The 16,474-nt window shown below is 41.9% G+C and overlaps 1 long non-coding RNA gene across 5 annotated transcripts in view; it reads left to right on the top strand.

The window, feature by feature from the left end:
- The first annotated feature begins 4,308 nt into the window (after positions 1–4,308).
- LOC115288174 overlaps positions 4,309–16,474 on the top strand; it is a 20,318-nt gene continuing 8,152 nt past the window's right edge. For 2 of the 5 annotated variants that reach the window (XR_003906843.1, XR_003906841.1), the window contains exons 1-5: positions 4,309–4,425; positions 4,596–4,792; positions 9,522–9,618; positions 14,240–14,329; positions 15,789–15,846. This is a non-coding gene — a long non-coding RNA (uncharacterized LOC115288174). Of the gene's footprint in view, positions 4,504–4,595; positions 4,793–7,819; positions 8,015–9,521; positions 9,619–10,062; positions 10,131–14,239; positions 14,330–15,788; positions 15,847–16,474 lie in introns of all 5 variants that reach the window. The other 3 variants (XR_003906844.1, XR_003906842.1, XR_003906845.1) reach the window with 3 other exon arrangements.

The raw sequence follows: 16,474 nt of genomic DNA, 5'->3' as shown, positions 1-16,474 counted from the left end.
ACTGGCACTCCCAATGGGAAATTTACCCTCCCATTTACAGACCCTCCCATATTGTGTTTTGAGAGGTTCTCGCAGTCTTTGTTGAATACAGGGATTCAAGGGTTGCCACTAAAAATAGGCCTTGCTTTACCTGATTTCTGTAGAAATCTTGTCTTTAAATGTTTATCATTGAGAGAGAGGGGTAGGGAGGAGGGGCAGAGAGAGAAAGACACAGAACCTGAAGCAGACTCCAGGTTCTGAGCTGTCAGCACGGAGCCTGAAGCTGGGCTCAAAACCCATGAACCCAAACGACGAGATCAGGGCCTGAGCCAAAGTTGGAGGCTTAACCGACTGAGCCACCCAGGCGCCCCTGTAGAGCTCTTTTAGATGATTCTTTTAGGCCTCCCTCCTGTCAAATGTATGTTCTCCTGTGAGGATAAAAATTACCTGGTACTAGGTCAAGGTTGAGTCCAGTGGTCCTTTATTCAGGCTGCATATTAAACCTCCCAGGAGCTTTTTTAAAAAGGCAGATGTCTTGCTCCCTCCCCAGAATGACTGGATCACAGTTTCCGGAAATACAGCCCAGGTGTTTATATACTTTTAAAACTCCCCAAGCGTTTCTAATCAAAAGTAAGTGCTGAAAACCGCAGATAACAGTTTTACTTGTATTATCTTAACTAGTATTACTAGGACAGTCAACATTGTTCTTACATGTGGATGCGCCACTTTAATTTTGTCAGAATTTTTGGCCAACAAAGGCATTATCCTCTGGGTAGCCAGTTTTGACTTAAGTTTTTCTGATGCCTTAGGGGTTTTGAGGCAGCTATAGAATCAGAAAAGAAAAGTGACAAGGCTTCTTTAGGCTAGTCTTTCTTTCCATGATAAAAAAAAATACTCTGGTTGTTTAAATAAGTTTCTTGAAAGTTATCAGCATAGTTTTTCATCCTCACCTATCTGACTATGCATAAACTGTGAAATATTTAACTTATGTGATCACTTAAGTGGCTAATTGAGGACTCTCCTCCTTCTCTTCTGCCCCAAAACTTGACCAAATTGCTAAAAATGAGAATTTAAGTGTATTTGCCACATATGCCTCGGTATGTTTACATTAGCTTTGCATTATCATTAGCCAGTCCTGGTATAGGAAATCACATGGCCTTGTGCAGGCTTTGAAGTCTGTGCCAGGAGGGGCCATAACCCAGAGCTAAGGATAAAGTTTCAGGAGCTATTTGGTTTTGACATGTTCTCTGCATGTGCTCTGTGTTGTCATCCTGGACTGTCAACTTCCCCAAAGGACAGAGTGGCCTTCTAAATCTATGAGAGACCCTCTGAGCTGAGTGAGGGAGCCCAGAGAGAAGCCAGGTCAATCGTGGGACAAACGGAGCCTCTCCCAAGGGAAGGAAAATAAAATCTCATTCCCTTACTGGGAAGGGTGGGGAAGACATCAGAGATTGTTCCTGTGAAAATTACACTCCAGCATGTGAGTCCATATATATTCTATCTAACCTCAGACCACATCTCTTCTCACACCGTGTGGATGACCTTGTGCACTTCTCAAAGCCCTGCTCATTAGCAGAATCTTCTCTTGTCTCTTCTTTCTCAGTGCCAGGCCTGAGTAAGACTATAGTTCAAGTGTCATCAACATTCAACTTGCACACAAATGCCAAGCCGATCCGTCCATAAAGCATGCTTGTGCTTTTTGACCCTCCTTTAGCTTGTTGTGATGGGCACTCCTATAGCCATGCGTGCGACCTGAGTGAGGGGCATTGATGCAAGGGCAGTAGGGGCCATGGGGGTCTGAGCCCTCTGCTCTGCAGCCTGTATGTGGCCCCTAGTCCTGCTTGTGCTCATTCCCAGATATACTGCTTCGATTCTATAACAAATTATTTCTGGGCCCACCTGCCCTTATTCCTGAGTGGGTATGACAGGGTCTAGCTCAAGGTGAACAACTCTGGACTCATGGTCACTTGGCATCACAAGTTCTGACATTCTGTTTCCAGTGCAACACAGATGTGACAGAGCCTGGGCTGACCTGGTGGGGAGCTGTGGAGTGAGCGTCACCTATCACGGGGACCCTGCAGTGGACTGAAATGCTGGGCCTTCATGCCTGTCCACAGGACTCAGTGGCCCTGGAGAAGAGCCTGACTCAGGTGAGGCAGCTCCTGGTCACTGAGGCAAGTCCGGAGGAGTGGGTGTGAGAGGCTGTCTACTGTCCCCACCGTACACCCTCAACCAGTCCCTTCCTTGATGGGGGTTTGGGAGACACACCTCCATGGCCACCACTCCTCCACACTCTAAAGTGAGGATGGTCAGGTCAGGCCAGTTTACTGTGTCCACTCCAAAGGATCACATCAGACAAGGCAGGTGGAAAAATTATACAATGCCAACATTATCAAGTGGAAAAATTGTTAATTCGGATGTTACTTGAAAGTATATTGGCCACGAGCAGGGACTTGAAGTGTTTATTCTGAGGTCTTCATGATTATAGTATTACTTATGAGACTTTTACCATAAAACCAAAAAAAAAAAAAGCAACTTTTCATAACAACCCTAGGGTTAATCGATGTGGATTAGAAAATACCTGTCTGCTCAGCTTGAAAGCAATCTGGGTGTCAAGGTTTCTTGTGTGTGTGTTTATGTTTTCGATGGTGGTGGCAGTGGAGAGAGGTCCTATTTAGCATTTGCCCGGGACGAGTAGTGATAAAAACTCTGCTTCCCCCGCCCCTGCCCCGCAGAAGAAGAGGAGCCCCTCTTAAGTAAATGGGTGACTCCACGGTTTTAGAAACGGGTTTTAAAAATGCGTCTTTAATTTTATCATCTGCATCTATCATCTATTAAAGAAATTCTCACCATTAGGGATTGATTGTAGGTTGAGGAAGAGTGGGCAGGGAGGCTCAGTCAGTTAAACGACTTCGGCTCATGTCATGATCTCACCATTCGTGGGTTTGAGCCCCACGTTAGGGTTCTGTGCTGACAGCTCAGAGCCTGGAGCCTGCTTCAGATTTTGTGTCTCCCTCTCTCCCTGCCTCTCCCCAACTTGTGCACACGGTCTCTCTCTCTCTCTCTCAAAAAGAAACAAACATTGAAAAAAATTTTTAAATAAAGAAGAAGAGTGAGCAGGTGGTTCAAATCACCAAGGCACCTGTACGCAGTGGGGAGAAGGGAGGAGGAAATCCATTCAAAGTAATATCCGAGCTTCCTTTAGAAAGACAGTTTTGAGCATACATATCTTCAATTACATTTTAGAATCCAGTTATTTAATATCTTCCACCCAAATTATCAGCAGCCTAAGTGTGTTCTCAACCTGGGCACATGCATGTGGAGGACCTCGTTAACATGCCCAGGAGGTGAGTCGGGTAATAATCTTCAGCCCAGTGTTGGGGGCCCAGTCCTAGGGTTGTGACTGGCAGGTCCCATTCCAGCCTGTAATCCCCAAAGCCTCTGGCAATACCCAGCTCTGCTCTTCATAGTTTCAGCCTCAGGAAGACTTTTCCTTCGGGCGAGACAAGTGGCAGAGGGTTTTTGGAATCCCAGGCTCTGACGAGTGATGGTTGGTTGAAGGCCCATACATATCTGGTCTCTAGCCTTATTTTAGGCTGCTTCTCATTTTTCCTCGAAGTTAGATTGAGCTGCCAGTCTTGCTTGAAGAAGGCATCCACTGGGTTCATTAGATGCTGTTTCTAAGGTAGGGGCTGTGCCTGGCCCAGTGTTTTTGGTGTATGTAAGACAGAACCAAACCGTCCTAGAATTTCCAGCTCTCAAGGTGTGTACTGGAAGATCAAAGACAGCCAAAAACAAAAAGAGAGGGTGCTGGCCTTGGACGTGTGCCTGGGTAGATCTAGATAGGTCAGAGCATTCGGCCAGGGGCCAGGCTTTCTATGTTGGCTTTAACACAGAGCTTTCAGCAAACCCTGGCAGTAAAGCCCAGCCATTTCTAAGAATGGAGCTCCGGAAACACTTGCCACTGAAGTGGTAGAGAAAGTTTCTTTCTCTCATTCTTTCTTCCTTTCTTTCTCTTATTCTTCCTTCTTTCCTTCCTTTCTCTTTCTTTTCTTTCTTTCCTTCTATCCTTCTTTCTTTCTTTCTTACTTCCCTCTCTCCCATCTTCCCCTCCTTCTTTCCTTCCTTCATCTCAGAGCTCACAATGTGTGTGATCAGTTGTCAAAAGGGTACAAGGGCAGTCACAGGACCCCATCCTGAGTCTTCCAAAGAAATCAGCTCTGGTCTATGACCCAGACTTTTCCCTTTTTCCCTTAGAACTAGCAGCTACCTTGTTGCCTCACAAACAGACCACTACCCCGCCCCTTTCACGTGACCTCCTCAGGACTCCATAGCAACGTCTCACCATGAGCCAGCATGCTATCACACTTGCAGAGAAAGCCTTGCCTGAAGCCTTTCACTGCCAGTATTAACTGTGGGGTTCCCCAGCTGCTGGAAACCGTTAGAGTAAGAAGAATCCCAACATACAGCACCATGGCCACAGGCTGTGTTTGGAGTCTAACAGTTACAACCTGCGGTCATTTTGTCAGTTATGGGTGAACCTCAAACAGTTGAGAATTGGGGCTTCATTCCCATTACCTCCCCAGTAAATTGGATGCTTCTCTTTCCCTCATAAGACTGCAGAAGAAGGCTGGCAAGTGTTCAAGAACAGACCATCTCATGAGATTTCCTGTACTTCCTGCTGCTGTTGCTGCTGCTGTCCAGGTCACGTGTCCCCCAGAAAGCCTTTCTCATGACAGGTCAGCACTTCTGCTGCCAGTTGTGGCAGAAGCCAGATGTGAGGAGAGACATGAAAAAACAACATAATGAAGAGGTAAGATACATTACTTTTTTTTTTTTTGGAGGGGAGGGTGTAGGGGAAAGAGGTGATAACTTGAAAAATGGACATGTAGACTCACATAAAGTTTGCAAGGAAGGCTCACAGTGGGCTGAAATGGCCTATGCCATTGTGGAATTAGCCATGTGGGTGCATAGCTCCTTGATCAGACATTTAAATGGTAGAGTACTGCACCTGTCAAGACCTCATATGCAAGTTCTTTCCCTGCTTCCAGCTAGCAGGATTAGCTTTTATTCAAGAGGGAATCACCAAGTTCAGGGCAGTAGGGAGCACTGACAGGCTTGTGATCACCACAGGCAGGTGACCCCAATTGTCTTAGAGGGAGAAGATGCTTGTAACGCCCAATGGTGTATCTTAATGCCCAGGAAAGTGCCTGGAACCTGACAAGAACTCAATAAATATGTATGGAGTAAGGGAATGGAGACAATTTTGGCTCAGGTTAACATGAAACTTCCAGAAAGATATTGAAACAAAACAGGTAGGCTACTTCATTGCTTGTAGAATAATCTCTGGCCTTCCTCTGTATTCACTGTCCTTGAGAGAGTGAATTGTCTGTACCCCACCCCCAATCACACACCCACTCTAAGTGACTCTTTTTTTTAAGATGATAGTTTGGACAGGGAAAACCAAGGTGGGACCTGTTTGCACACTATCGTAAGGTCCCTGGCCTGTGTAACTTCTCGAAGCCTCAAGTTCTTATTCAGCCAAGGTCTAGAGATGACCAGGGGACTGTGCTCAGCCTGGGGTAGCTTTGCCACACCTGGACTCCCCACTGAGCCAAGGACCTGTCTAAATCACAGCACTCTGAGATGCTCATTGCAGTTATACATAACTTTGGAGGAAATTTCCCCCAGGACTGCCAGGGTTTTGTTTGTTCGTTTCTTTGTTTGTTTTTGATACTTGACTCTAGCAAGTTTGTAGAATTAAGTAACATTTCTATGGAATTCTAAGAGTGGCCTGTGATTTCTTAGATAGCTGGGATTTGGAGTACATTATCCATTTTTATCTGAACCCATCTTATACTTTTTGAGGTGGCCCAGGTACCAACACCTGGTGGCATTCCTCCCTCTCTTTTTTCTTTCTTTCCTAGAGAGGTGACTACCTTATCTCAAGGTGACTACCATAGAATAGTTAAAAAACAGTCTTCAGATCCCATAAATATTTATTGAGCTCCTATTCTGTGCAAGGTCTCCTTTAAGGATTATGGGGAACGGGAAGTTTTATGTCCCTTATAAAAGGGCTAACAGTAAGAAAAATATAGAGAAAAATAGTGTAAAGCAAACATGTAAAACTCCATTAGAGACAAAAGTAAAATGCTGCATAAGTTTGAGAAGCAGAAAATTGCATCTCTTTGGGGGAAAATTAGGAAACATGTCCTTCATCTTGCATATAATTTTAAATAGTAGATATAGAAGTGGGGTATATCTAGTAAAAAGTATAAGATAAATAATGGTTGGGGGTTAGATATTTTAGTTCTGTTATGAAAATAGCAAGGAAGACAGTCTGCCTAGTGTATATGAACACATGTAAAGAACCATGACAGACTAGAAAAAGGCATCTGGAATAACTTTGGGAAGAACTATGACTGGGGGAAGAGAAGTTTGAGGTGAAGGTGTTTGAATTTAACTTAGTAGATATGGGGAGTCACAGAAGGTTTTTGAGTAAGGGGTTCTCCTAGGAAGAATTTGGGAAAAAAAATTTGGCTTGGAGCGAGTTGAGGCCAGAGATGGAGAAAAACATTAAGCACTGATGCCAATAGGCCTAGGGAACATTGATGAAGCACAGAGTAAGACAAGGTCTGTGGTCACGGAAAGCAGGATCCAGATTCAAGGGAAAGAACAGATAGAACTTGGTCATCAGTGGTGTTGAAGGAAAGGAGCACCGAGGATGGCTGAAGAGCTGAGATGATACCTGGGAAGGTGGTGGGAAGTACGAACATGGGCCACGGGAAGAGCAAGGAGAGGAAACAGTCTGAAAAGCCCCGTTCTCGCTTCCTGTTCCTCTGTTCCACCCCGTCTGGGCAGCCATCTTGAGGCCAGCAGCCTGGGAGGCCCAGACTCTCAGAAGAGTAAGGTCTCTCTGTGTAACAGGCTGGAATTTTTTATTCTCCTCTTGACCACAGTGCTTCAGGGAATTTCTTATCCAACAGACCACTTCGATCATACCTTCTGATTCCTCAACTTCCTTAGGAAAAACCATCGAGAAACAAGTTTTCTCAGTCAATTACCAAATGTTCCCAGTAGCATAGGCTCCGTATTCCAAGTAGTGAAAATAATCTCCATATCCTGGTATTGGTTAAAGAGCTGTCAGACTTGCTACCATGCATCACAATATTGGGATTACCCTGGTCTATATCAAAGGTAACAAGATTGAAAAAAAATAGTCAATCACTATTCATGGTTTCTGTATTGCCAAACTGCCTACTTGCTAAAATTTATTTATAACACCCAAATCAATACTAAGAACACTGTTCTAGGCATTCCTAACACATGCAGAATGGAGAAAAACTGGTACTGGGCATACATGTTCCCAGGTAAGGTTGAACTAGGCAATACTCTGCCTTCTTGTTTCAACTTCTATACCACAAGCAAATGTCCTTTTCATAGTCTATTTAGTGGCACATTTTTCACATGTTTGTGCTTTTTGTCAATTATTTCACTTTTTAAATGGTCTCCATGCATAATGCCAAAGTTATATCTGATAGTCCTAAGCACAAGAAGGCTGTGATGTGCCCTACAAAAATAAATAAATAAATAAATAAACATGTTACATAAGCATTGTTCAGGCATAAGTTCTAGTGCTGTTAGCCATGAATTCCACATTAAGGAACCAACAATATATACTAAATAAGATGTCTTTAAAGCAGAAACATATATAGAACAGGAGTATGTATTGACTGGTTGATAAAAGAAAGTTGTAAGTGGAGGTTCCTACAACCTAACCCTGTGTCTCCCCTGGGGCCATGGTTCCATATTCCTCAATTCAGTGTTTGTGCCTTTATAGAACATAACTACTGCAAACCCATAACAACATGTGAAAATCCAAGGAGCAGGAAGACACAGAGAAGCCAACCTCTAAATTCAGCTGGATAAGAAAAATCTATGCGGTTTCAAAGATTCCACGAAAAAGACGCCACTACCCACATCTATCCACTCGTGTTTATGAATGTACACCCACCTTCATCCACAGAGATTTGAAGTAACTTACCTGAAATATAACATAAACAAGGACTAGTTTACAATACAGTAAGAAGTATTAGAGAGAAAGAAAAAGACACACAGAGTTGTGTACAACATGGTGCCAGAAAAGTGGTTTATACAAAATGCAGTCTCCTAGGCACCTTAGCAAAGGTCACAGACCTGGCCCTAAGTTTTTGAGCAGTGGATGAGAAAGGGAAAGGAGTTCCAATATCCAGTTCATGAGTCCATAAGATGAATATGGCTGAGTAGCCCAAGTGTGTTTCTAAGCTTTAGCATTTTCCCCCTCCACCTAGAAACTTTGATGCACAAGTCCTTCCCAGACCTTCAAACTCATCAACTAACACAATGGCTTCCTCTTTGCTCCTTGAACAGATCAGGGTCATTGCTGACTCAAGATCTTTGTGCAATGTGTGTGTGTGTGTGTGTGTGTGTGTGTGTGTGTGTGTGCGCGCGCGCGCATGCACGTGCACGCACTTCCCAGAATGCTCATTGTTCAATCATTGTATGTCCAACTTGCCTCGGCTCAGAGTATTATCCTAGAAGGTGCCTAGTTGAAAGCTGTATCCCTTCCCTGACCCTTTTGGTTTGTTTGTTTTTCTAAAGCTTAATCGCTACCTGAAAAATTTTAATTTATTTATTTGATAATTCACTTATTGTGTGTTTCTCCCATTTCTAAGGTCTCTGGTGCAAGGACCTGATTTGTCCCTCCTAGGGTGCAGTCCTGCACTTAGGAGGGGCCCCAGTGAATGTTTGTTCAATAACTAAACAGAAAAGAGGGACCCTGGGCAATGTGATGGATACATCTTTAGCAGCACTTCTACAACAGACACTTTAAGGAGTCTCCAAGGACTCTTAATTAGTGTCGGCTCAGCTCAGAGCAGAGGACAACAGGAACCCATTATGAATACTTCTATCTGCGCTTCTTGCTGGTTCTTCTTTGTCTCTGATTGCAATCTCTCTTGCTGCAGCCAAAGACCATCATGCCATCCCCAGTAAATGCAGATAATATTTGGCTGCCATTGTATGCCTAAAAAAATCATTTTTAGAGATGGGGAAAATGCCATCAATTTGCATTACTTGGAATTCCAATAGGTGGCTATTGGAATATTTTTGAAAGAAAGTATTCATTATTACTGAATAGACATATTGACATAGTTGCTAATACAGTAAGTATCTTCTGGATCTATTCAAGTTATTCAAATAAAACATTAAGAATTAACTCAAACTATTATGTATCAATTTGCATTTGCTAAAGTCACTAACTATGGTATACTCTAGTAAGCATTAATACCTATTTCACCACCTCCAAGATGGCACCAACTTTAAGCTCCCATATCCTTTAAAGGAAAAAAAAAACACCTGGAAATTATCATTGTAAGACTCAGTTTCAGGATATGGCTCAGAATCTATGAAAAATGGTAAGAGCTAATATTTATTAAAGATTAACTATGGCTTAGGCACTGTGCTAAGCATAAACACTCTCTTTTATCCCCTGTGAAATGCAGGAGGACAGATGGCTTTATGACCCCCCTTCTAGAGATGATGAAGCCAGGACTAGTTACCCCAGTCCACAAAGCTGAGAGAGACACAGCAGAGAGCCAGGTGAGCTCACAACTGTCCAGCCGGGAGCCTGAGCTCCTAGTTGCTACATTAAAACACCTTCTGTGGTCTTATTTGTTTATTTCTTAGATCAGGCATGTGGAACCTTCTAGGGAAGCTATTTTTCCACCAAAAGAGTCGATCAGTCAGTCTGGCAGTATATACAAATAAAAAACAAACTGATTTAGTTTCTTCCCCTCTAAGATTGAAATTTATAAAGCCATAAACAAGTTTTTTTTTTAATTAAGAACATAAGAATATATTCATCCCAACAGAGGATTCCAGAAACTACTCTGAGCTGTGGCACTGATTATTGTACAATATACTAAGAGAAATACACCCAGCGAAGCCCAGGACCAATTTTCTTGTTGTTCACAGATCGTGCAAATGCGCTTTTTAGCCTGAGCTTCTCTGGTAAATGTTCCTTAATGGTGATATTCTCCCCAGGTGAGAAGAAACTATATTTAAAGACAGCTCAGCATCTCTCATCTTTCTATTGCCCATAAACAGCTGAGGTAGGAATTTTCAATGCATTCCACTAATTTGTGTTTCATAGAAATTAAAGTGGCTGCTTCTTCCATTGCTTCAGAGGTTCCTTGATCAAAGAGGCTTATCAGAATCACCTGGAAACTTTCTCAAATACATATACCTGTGACGCTCCCCAAAACTACTGACTCAGAATTCCTAGAGATAGCCTGAGGAACACATATTTCAAAAATCTCTCTTCTGGATAATTCTGATGCCAGCTCCAGGTTACGAGATCTGGTGGTAATTTTCATCAGATCTGCATCCCCAAAGAAAGTGGTACCTACGGATGGTGCAGGGCTAGACCTGGCTCAGCTTTTACTCATGACTTTGACTGCATCCATTTCTCTACCTGCAAAATTTAGAAATTATCAATAAACCAGTTGATGGTGGTTCAATATAGTCCTACAATATGCTCAGACCTGATCTGTAGTCTGACAGCTACTGCATGCCTGCACTCTCTCTTCTGCTTACTGGCCTGGCTCTCCACTAAAAAGGAAGAGTCTGCTAGACACATATATCTGCATCTATGGATATGCAGTAGGATACATAATATTCTTAGCCTGGCAAAACTTAGCCCTTGTCTGCCTTTTCAGGTTTATCCCAACTGCAGGCTCCTAGACATGTGCACACCCCATGTACACACACACTCACAAACACATCTACAATTTCTATTGGAGTCCCCTCACTCATTCAGTATAAAGACATAAGGTCCAAAGTGTGACTTATATGACCTGTTCCTCCTCTCATAGCTCCCTGATATCTTCGCTGATTTCCTTCTCCCTCACTTGGCAGCAGCCACATTGGTTGCTTTGCTAATTTGTAGATCCTGTCAGGCTTGCTCCTGCCAAGACCTTTGCATTCATAGTTCTGCCAGTAATATCTTCCCCAGACAACCACATGTTGTCACTCCCTCACGTCCTTCAGCACTTCATTCAAAGTCCCCTTCTAGTGGAGCCTTCCCTCTCTATGTTATCTAAAACATCAGCCCTCTACCCTGGTATTTCACGTATTTCTTACCTGCTTTATCTTTTCTCCGTAGCTCTTATTGCTATCAACCTTCCAGGTTTATTTCAGAATGTAGAAAGAGAAAAGATGCGTAAGAAAATGCACTACAGACAAAAACGACAAAATACCCCACAGAATTTCACATTCTGACCTATTACTAACCTGAGAGGATGAAATTCTGGCCAAAGTTAGAGTAAGTCTAATAAGAACCAGGAAGAAGGTGACAGAAAGGATACTTATTTATGTGAATGAGGGAGTTTTCTTTTTTTTTTTTTGAATTTTTAACATTTATTCATTTAAAAAAAATTTTTTTTAATGTTTTTTATTTTTGAGAGACAGAGACAGCGTGAGCAGGGGAGGGTCAGAGAGAGAGGGAGATACAGAATCTGAAGCAGGCTCCAGGCTCTGAGCTAGCTGTCAGCACAGAGCCCGACGTGGGGCTCAAACCCACAAATCGTGAGATCATGACCTGAGCCGAATCTGGACGCTCAACTGACTGAGCCACCCAGGCGCCCAACATTTGTTCATATTTGAGAGACAGAATATGAGTCGGGGAGGGACAGAGAGAGAGAGAGGGAGACACAGAATCTGAAGCAGACTTCAGGCTCTGAGCTGTCAGCACAGAGCCTGAGACAGGACTCGAACCCACCAACTACAAGATCATAACCTGAGCGAAAGTCTGAGGCCCAGCTGACTGAGCCACCGAGGCCCTCCACAAGGGGTTTTTCTACCAGAATGAGGAGACATCCCTAGATAAAAATACAAAACCAGATTCCATGAAGGCTACTAGGAGTAGCAAAGAAAAACCATAGGAAAAACTTGCTAAGAAAAGGGCATACATAATAGAGCTCAGGAGTAAAACCAGAGTTTAAGTAACAAAATTAACTGGAAGTTTCCATATAAGAATGCAAATACAATTGTAAGGATTTTCTAGAACCAGTGGACAGTGTCTAGTGAATGCAAGATGGCCACAGATGTCTGTATTTTGCAGATTTGCTGGACTTACTAGATATGGCAAGTCTTGGAGGAGACTTGGATGAGTTATGAGACCATTTAGGGGAAGTCTAAAGACAAGGTGGATACAATATGGCTGGACTTAGAATGGTGCTATCCTAACACAACCTAGAAAATATGGACATGATGAGAAAGCAGAACTTTCCTAAATTCTTTTCTTGCATGCAAAACTGAGGAAGCAATAAGAGAAGTGCTATTCTAGGCTTAGTTTAGATCAAGTAAGGAGTGAAGTAGATCATAAAGATGAGAAAAATTTTAGGAAAAATAACCATGAATAGCCAAATAAATAAATGGTGAGTCTCTCGGGGTGGGGGAAGGCAAATTAAAGTTCACAGCAACAATGCCACTGGTTCCATGGTCACAAATTGATTAAACAAAATCAAGCACATGCTCTGTACTAAGTTCTACGGCTAGAATACAGCATTGAATAAAACAAGTTCCTGTCCACGTGAACCTTAGAGTACAGATAGGGGAGGGAAGAACAAAAAGCAAATATACAAATAAATATATAATAAAATATCAAGTAGTAATAGGTGTTATTAAAAACTAGAGCAAACTCTTTGGACAAATGGCTGATTCTAGGACTGGAACAGGAAATATACAAGATAAGCTTAATACATCTTATATGCCAGAAAGTAAGGAAGTGCTCAAAAGTGAAAACAAAGACCAAAAAAACCCACACTAATGGGAGTGTGTCAAAGGGACACAGGAGTAAAATGAAATGCTTCCAATGGCCAAAACTTGAATAATTTTAGCAACAAAATGAAGTAGTATTGAATTATGATCCAAGGTGCAAAATAAATATCTATGAGTCCATACTGAAATAAGTAAATGATTGAATATGTAAGTAAATGGAGAAGAGACAAATCTCCCATGCAGAATTCCAGATAATCTATGCAAAAAATTCTCCCTCAAGGAAGTGGAACATAATTCTCACCCTTTAAGAGTGGGCTGCACATAGTAATTTCTTTCAAAAAGCACAAGACAAAACAGGGTACTGTGCATCCTTGAGCTGAGCTGCCAAAATGACATCTCTTTCTGTCACTTCCATATATTAGCTGTATGACCGTGGGAAAGTCACATACTGATAGAAATTCCTCATCTATAAGTTTCAAATCCTACTAGAATTTGCCTCAGATGGTTGTTGTAATGATTAAATGAGTTAATATATACGAAACACTAATATTCCTTCCCTTACAATAAGTGCTGTATAAGTTCTTATTATACGGAAAACCACTGGAGGTGCTAAGCAAAAGAATACTAATGGCTCATATTAGTTTTTTTAATTAAAAAAAATTTAATGTTTATTCTTGAGAGAGAGGAGTATGAACTGGGGGATGGAAGGTGGCAGAGAGAGAGGAAGACACATAATATGAAGAGGCTTCAGGCTCCAAGCTGTCAGCACAAAGCCTGATGTAGGGCTCAAACTCACAAACTGAGATAATGACCTGGACCAGAGTCAGACACTTAACCTACTGAGCCACCCAGATGCCCCTCATGTTAGTTCTTTAAGGGATCTCTCGGGGCACCTGTGTGGCTTAGTCGGTTAAGCCTCCGACTTCAGCTCAGGTCATGATCTCATGGTTCACGGGTTTGAGCCCCACATCGGGCTCTGTGCTGACAGCTAGCTCAGAGCCTGGAGCCTGCTTCAGATTCTGTGTCTTCCTCTCTCTCTCTCTGCCCCTCCCTGCTGACACTGTCTCTCTCTGTCGCAAAAATAAATAAAACATTAAAAAGAATTTTTTTTAAGGGATCTCTCTATGCTCTCTGTGGAGTATAGATTTGAGGGTGGTGAGAGTAGGTCTGAGAGGTCACACAAGAGACCAGAGGTCAGGGTGGAGACTGTGATGGTGGCTTAGACCAAGGTGGTCATGGATGAGGGATAAGAAATAGCTCCAGGGTAAATTTTGAATGTAAAATTGACAAGATCTACCACTAAATGAGAAACAGGGTGGAGATGAAGGGGAGGGGGAACCATGTCCCTAAGAACTTGAGTTTGAATAATTGAATGAGTGATCATGCCAGGTACTGCAGGGAACCCTGAGGGAATGCTCATGTGGTTGTTTTCTTGTTCCAGGTAGTAAGAAATGTTAGAAGAGAAATGTTCTACTGAAATAAAAAGATCTCAAAAATTAAACTCTGACAATTACAGCTGATATCAATAAGGGTAAGCAGAAACTTAGGTATTATGGGGTTATAGGGTTATGTTATTTAATGAACTCAGGGTTTTTAAGTCAAAAGATATATAAAATAGGGGAGCCTGGGTGACTCACTCAATTAAGTGTCTAACTCTGACTCTTGATTTTGGCTCAGGTCCTAACCTCATGGTTCTCCCACATCTGGCTTTGTACTGACAGTGCGTAGTCTGTTTGGGATTCTGTCTTCCTCTCTCTGCTCCTCCCCCGCTTACAATCCCTCTCTTTCTCTCTCTCTACTACAACCACACGTTATACCAAAGTCAATTTCCTGCTTTTGTTGTTATATTAAAGAAGGGTATAGCATTGGGGAAAACTAGAAGAAGGGTACTTAAGACCTCTCTGTAGTATCTTTGCTACTTCCTGAGAATCTATCGTTGTTTCAAAATTAAAAGCTTAAAAAGTTTCTTGCATTCAGAAGATGAAAATAACAGCAGATATTCTAGAGTTTTAGGTAAATGCAAGATACATTGTGAATCAATCCTGTGATGTGTCACGGACTATGAGTCTGGAGATTTCTCTTGTCCCACAAGAGAGCAGACGCAGAATTGAACGTGAGAGAGACTAATGTTCGAAAGGAGACAAGAGCCTGAATAGCGTTATGTCTCCGTATTTATTGAGCTATTTATTACCCACGTGGTGAATGTGAAGAAAACAAGATCTTACACACGTGAATGCAGGGAAAACAATCAGACAGTAATCATTAACTTGTGTGTGTAAGAAGCAAAGGGTCTGGGGGGCAAGTGGTGTTTGTGATCGAGGTACAGTAGTATATTGGCATCAAATGGAAAGTAATTTCCTGCAGGTGACCTCATTACAATACCTCGCTATCTAACCTTGCGTATTTTCCCCCCATGGTGGCTGCTTTCTGCCCTAAACTTTTTCTAACCCATTTATGTAAATAGAACCTATTTTCCCACAGCGATGTGGTTGACAAATAATGTTGATGTGACTAGAATAGAAGTCTAACATTCCAAAGAGGGACTGTAGAAATACCACTTTGTTTTGCTCAGGTCAATCGACATCTGAAGTGATAAATTCAACTCTGGATGCCACACTTGTAGACTTTTAGATTAACAGGCCCACTGAATGACAACTAGACAAAACACTCAGAACTGGGCAGCCCTGTCAAATAAAAAATAGCTGAAGGAGGCAAAGACATTTAGCCAAGAAAATTGCAGACTTCCATGAGATAAAACAGATGTCTTCAAATATGTGACAGATCATCAGTTGGTAATCAAATTTAGTTGAGTCTTTGACAGCCCTTTAGATGCAATAAACTTTTACATTCTTTTCACAAAATAAAAGTATTTTTAAAGGGCACTTAGGGAAACCATTTTAGCTGCATTAAAATTTCTCATATTTATTTATGATCAATTGCAGTTTATTTTTATTTTAATTCCAGTATCGTTACCTACAGTGCTATATCAGTTTCAGGTGTGCAATACAGTGATTCAGCAATTCCATATATTACTCAGCTCTCATCACGGTAAGTGTATTCTTAATTCCCTTCACCTACTTCGTGCATCCCCACTTCCTCTACAGTAACCATCTGTTTGTCCTCTATAATTAAGAGTCTGACTTTTTTTTTTTTTTGGTTTGTCTCTTTCTTTTCCCCTTTGTTTGATTTGTTTTTTAAATTACACATATAAGTGAAATCATATGGTAGTATTTGTCTTTCTCTGGCTTATTTCACTTAGCATTATATTCTCTAGCTCCATCCATGTTGTTGCAAATAAAAGGATTTCATTCCTTTTTATGTCTCTGTGTGTGTACCATATCTTTTATCCTTTTATCTGTTAATGGACCCTTGGGCTATTAATGCTTCCATACTTTGGCTTTTATAAATAATGCTGCAATAAACATAGGGTGCATGTATTCCTTCAAATTAGTGTTTTCATTTTCTTTGGGTAAAAATATTTCAGATTTTTATTTTATTTTATTTATTTTTTTAATAATAGTTTATTGTCAAATTGGTTTCCATATAACGCCCAGTGCTCCTCCCCACAAGTGCCCCCCTCCATGACCATCACCCCCTTCTGCCCACCCCCTCCCCCTTCAGCCCTCGGTTCGTTTTCAGTATTCAATAGTCTCTCATGATTTGTGTCCCTCTCTCT

Source organism: Suricata suricatta, chromosome 3 (genome assembly GCF_006229205.1).
Source record: "Suricata suricatta isolate VVHF042 chromosome 3, meerkat_22Aug2017_6uvM2_HiC, whole genome shotgun sequence".
Taxonomy (NCBI): Eukaryota; Metazoa; Chordata; class Mammalia; order Carnivora; family Herpestidae; genus Suricata; species Suricata suricatta.
This window is presented reverse-complemented; position numbering and strand designations above follow the sequence as displayed.